Consider the following 5,364-nt stretch of genomic DNA (forward strand, 5'->3'; position numbering starts at 1 on the left):
TCGTTCAGGGCTGGAGAAATACAAAGAACTTGCGACAAAAAAAAAGATATAAAAGAAGGCGTCGTCATGAAGGCGCTGAAAGAAGGAAAAAAGTATATCCAGGAAGAAGCGAAAGTAACTTTAAAAAAGCATGAACGAGTCAGCCGCCTATTTCGGGAAGGCAATTACAAAGTCGCCATAATTGTTTGTGAAGAGAAAAACACAGAGCAACAGGGCGTTAGGAGGTGAAGATGGAATAGGAGGGGAAGGTCTTTGTTTGATGTGCAATGGCTGATTAAATGTTCGAGTGGTACACAACAAGCGTCTTGTCCAGCAGCAACGCGTGAGAGAGAATTTTCTTTGTGAACTCTGTTGATGCGATCGCTTTACAATTTCATTTGTGTCGCATGCACTCTGTTGAGTCCTTATTATTCTTTGGAATGTCTCTCGAGGAAAACATTTCGGGAACCATTTAGAAGCTAGAAATAAGAAAGAATAAACAAAAACATATAACAGAAGCATGTAGTACTCGTTTGCTTATTTTATTTTTCTTCCTTTCTTGCACTCCCAAATAAAAGATTTTCAATTTGCAGCACGATAAACATGGTTACCAGAGTGGGTCCCAGCAGCCTCTCGCGGGAATTGCGTTTGTTTTTCCCGCTTTTTTACGTACGTAGATTCTCGTGGTCGAACTTTACGGTTTTCGGGTATAAAAAAAAATACGACGAAATACTCCTTTTCTACCTTGTCACGTTTAACACCCCATTGTAATGTGTCGTTCTCACGCCGTGTTTTTTTGTAAGCGGCCGTTAGCAAACATGCCAAAAAAAAAAGGAAGACGGACGAGATAAAAGGCGATGGTAATCTGTCGGTATTTGTTTTTATTTAAACGAAGTCCCTCTTTGCATGCCATGAGCGTTTTGTGTGAAATGAAGGGTGTGAAAAACGTTCAAAATATAAACCTAGTTATCTGAATGGGGGGTCCCTTAACTAAACGCTGTAAGAGTTGTGTTTGCTCCTGCAGAAGTCGCAATGCTTTAGCAGATTTGTTCCGTGCAGCAAAATGGTTATTTTCTTGTTTTGTAATATGGCATGTCTTTATTTATCAAAGCAGTGACGTATTAGCCATGTTATGGCTTTTATATGGGCCGCTGTTAGACTAAGCCGCCAGAGTATTTTTAAAAATTTTATTACGTATATTTATGGTATTTAAAGTGTATATTTAGTTATTTATGATTATGTTAAAAATATAATATTTAGCATAATCACCTATTTCAGACTTAATCATGTACTCTAATCATAGAAATATTAGCAAGCATGTAGTTAGGTTATGAACCTTTTTTTTTTTCAAGGAGCTCGCTAAACAACTAGTATATAGCGGTAATTCTATCTTCGCGCGAAAGAAGCAGTGCGGTAAGTGACTTATTTATAATTGATTATATTTGAAAGCTGCCTAAAACGCTAGAAAACGCTTTAGGTGTGGTATCCCTGTGTCCAACAAATCTTGGTAGTCCGGACCGAGGAGCCACTTAAGATAATAAACGAGAGCTTAGTGTCATCGTCAAAAATGCAGCATCAGCATGCGTACGATACTTGGTGATCCTGAGAAAAACCAGAAGCGGGTAACAAATTTGCGCCCGCGCAAGTTCTCTCTGACGTGTCATTTATGAAGATGGCCGAATCTAATATGGAAACTCGGAAGTAATTATTCAGCAAAGTTAGGAAATGGGAGAAATCTTCCAGCCGATATGTAATCCAGTAATACGGCACGTTAGGAGAATATGAGAAGTTAAACGGTAAAATCTGTGGAGAAGGTGTATTTATAAGGAAACAAAAAAAACAAAAAGAAAAGCCAGAGCGCTGCCACTAATTTATCGGTATTTTCAGGTGCCTGCATTTCTTCTCTACTCTGACATTCTTTATTATTCTGAAGAAATGAGCAGTACACGCATTCTTTCATCTCCATTAATCTTCGTAGAATCCCGATATTTGCGAACACCGACAGGCGTTTTTGTCCTTACAGCAACTCCTCGTTTTCAGACGGTAGTAGACCGTGGAGGTGGTAATCTATCAGAATTACCTTTTCAAAGTTACGTTTTTTTATTTTGCTTTGTTTCGACCGTCAATGGTTCATCTCTTTTCAAATCATGGACGAAAATATGCTTGTATGAGTACACAACCGGCTCCAAATAATAAATTAGAAGAAATTCATAATTGTTAAACTAGGCAAGTAAACGTTGAATCGGAGAGGATATTTATTAAGATGGCGCTCTCTCCGGCAGCACAAAATTTCCTTCTCCTGCAAGCTCACAAAACTCACAAATTCCAGCCCAAGGCCTACCCCTTTCTAATTCTTGAAAATGGAATTGCTGACATTGCCAATGCCGTGAAATGGTTTTTGAAAGTGCAATGCTATATCAAATCAAGAATATTTTTCGATCGCCAGAAGGAAGGATTGACTCATTTGGATTCGGGAGTACACTTGCATATATTTCAAAAATGTTTAAATTTGAGAGGTATTAAAGGGAGTGCTACAGCGCAATCTCAGAGGTGAAAGTGCCGTTTATACTCGAAAATTCGCGTTTGTCTTCGCATTCATTTAAGAAAAAGAAACAAAGCTAGGTCCTTACTGATCACAACCAATGCAAGTGGTGTTCTTTCAACTCTCGAAACATTCGCTAGAATACGAACGGTGACCGGGAAATTATGAATAGCAGGAATAAAATTATATATTCCTTGATAACGCTAATATAAAATAAACTGCAATCGTAGCTAATATATATATATATATATATATATATATATATATATATATATATATATATATATATATATATACTCAAACCTCGTTATAACAAACACGGATATAACGAACTAAATGAAGAATAGCCTTGTCATAGCTACAGTGTTAAAAATAAACGTTTATAACGAATTTTCGGATATAACGAAGTTATTTTCGTCGCAGATGAGACTTTGTTATAATGACGTTTGAGTGTATATATATATATATATATATATATATATATATATATATATGAGAACTAACAGACAATAATGTCAAGGAAAGTATATGGGATGTTTTTAGTAGTAAATGTAAAGTAATTGTGAAGAAAGAAAAGTGGACGAAAAGAAAGCTTGCCGCGGGCAGGGATCGAACCTGCGACCTTCGAATAACGCGTCCGATGCCCTACCAACTGAGCTACCGCGGCGACCCATCCCCCCGTCCACTTTATAGGGTATATATGTGAATTTAAACGTGGGAGCGTCAGTCAGCGCCGCCAGTAGCCATGACGGCGAGTGTGGAACACTCTTTTTCTGCCTGTTGGCGTCACGTAGCACGTGAACTTATTACGAGCTGGCAGCTGACCAATAATCCCTCGCATACCACCTGAAAGCATCAAGTCTGCCAGAACGAGACCCTCGCTATGAATGAAGGAAAGAAGTGTTAATTTCAAGGGCTCGTTTTCTTTGTTATACACAATATTAATGAGAACTAACAGACAATAATGCCAAGGAAAGTATAGGGGATGTTTTTAGTAGTAAATGTAAAGTAATTGTGAAGAAAGAAAAGTGGACGAAAAGATAGCTTGCCGCGGGCAGGGACCGAACCTGCGACCTTCGAATAACGCGTCCGATGCTCTACCAACTGAGCTACCGCGGCGGCCATCCCCCCGTCACTGGCGTTTATATATATATATATATATATATATATATATACACAAAGTCCTGCGAAACGGGAATGCGAGCTCCCGGTTGGATATGACATTCGCAGTTCTCTTTATTATTATTTTCTTGCGTTGCTTAGATCACACTGGCGTCACCTACATCTTCTAGTGAAAGCTTGAAATATAAAGAAGAATGTTACCAAAAAATAAATATAAATAATAGTAGAGGAAGAGAAAAACAACAAAAATAATGTTCTCACCCATCCCATCCGCATATCTGAACACTATCCGTTCCGCGTTGGGGAATTCTGCTCTTGTGCCACGCTTCGACTCTCCGCAATGTCAGCTTGAATCTGCTTTCAGCTTCAATTTTATTTCGGATGTAGGAGACGTTGGGAAGAGCGATGGAGTCGCGCCCATATATGAGTCCCGGTGCGCATAGCTCGACCAGCTGCCCTCTTGCCCCAATCTTTTTGTGCTTGTTTTGTGCGTCTTTTTATTTTTTCGGCTCCCATCATTTTCTTTCTCGTTTTCTGATACGTTCGCTCGCATGTGTAATGTACTGCCCAACAGATGGGACACTGAGCAAAAAGACCGACTTGGTGAGGTCAGATAAATAATGTTAACAGACTAGTTTCCTGCACATAGTGGAAATGTTAACAGCGCGAAGATAAGTGCAAAGAAACCCACGGTAGCAGATTTAATGGCATTAAGAAAATGTGCAACTTTTGCAAAAGGTTCAAAAGCCCATGTGCTGCCAAGAGAGGGAAATAACGAGGGAGAGAGTAGGTAGGGTGGTGAGCTGAAACTGTGCGGTATGCTACACCAAGAGAAAAGCAAGAGATGAGGGGCAGTAAAATAGACCAAGCGCGCGCATACGATACTATGCAAAGTGGGACTGTATAACAAGAAGGCACCAGTTACAAGTTGAATGGTGATATAGCGCCAATATACAATGAAACCAAGCAAAGCATGGGTTAAAATTATCGTACTGTGATTCTTTAAATTAGCTAAAGAATGCTTTCTGGTAGCAACCTATTGCATCAATATGTTCTCGCTAGGAGCTTGATGCTCTTACTGTGTCAAGTTTACCGCGATGAAAGCCTAGGACAGCGAAGGAAATGCGAACGAGAATACGGACAATAACTTCTATTTTGTTTAGGAGATGTGCTCATGGGTACAAATATTAGAATGCGCACATATGTTGAAGCGATCAGATTCCCTAAAAGGTTCAACGGTTCTAACAAATCGGAAAAAGAAACGTGTTCGCATTATAGGACCTTGTAGAATGGCCGATATATGAAAGTCTTGTCCTGTCGTTTTGTTTTACATGCCTTCATTGTTTCGTGTTCAGCACAGCCTTTTCTCGTGCCTACAATATTATATATTGCTAAACAGCTCATACGATCAGTCTTTTTAGTTAGTAGGGATGTGGTTTCATCTCGTCTCTTTGTTTAAACTTTAGGCCCTGTTGTGTGCCTTGCGCCTTGTAAAAGTTGTGGCAACTTTTCCAAGGTGCAAGAACACTAGGCGACCGTACCTACCCACTTTGGCAATCTCACTGAAATAAGTTCAGGCTTCAACTATTAGTATCCCCCCTAGCGAAGATTAAGGAAATACGGAGCGTAGAAAGCGATGAGAACACCCACCGCTGGGAACCTTGACATTACGTTGCAATTTATAGAAGTCTTGCTGCGATTCTTTGTATAGCTCTGTCTAA

At 39.5% G+C, this 5,364-nt stretch overlaps 1 non-coding gene across 1 annotated transcript; it reads right to left on the reverse strand.

The window, feature by feature from the left end:
• Nucleotides 1-3,115: 3,115 nt before the first annotated feature.
• Trnat-cgu (transfer RNA threonine (anticodon CGU)) lies at nucleotides 3,116-3,188 on the reverse strand. The gene has a single exon. It is a non-coding gene; the product is annotated as a tRNA-Thr (tRNA).
• Between the last annotated feature and the right edge of the window lie 2,176 nt (nucleotides 3,189-5,364).

This window comes from Rhipicephalus sanguineus, chromosome 10 (assembly GCF_013339695.2).
Source record: "Rhipicephalus sanguineus isolate Rsan-2018 chromosome 10, BIME_Rsan_1.4, whole genome shotgun sequence".
Classification (NCBI taxonomy): Eukaryota; Metazoa; Arthropoda; class Arachnida; order Ixodida; family Ixodidae; genus Rhipicephalus; species Rhipicephalus sanguineus.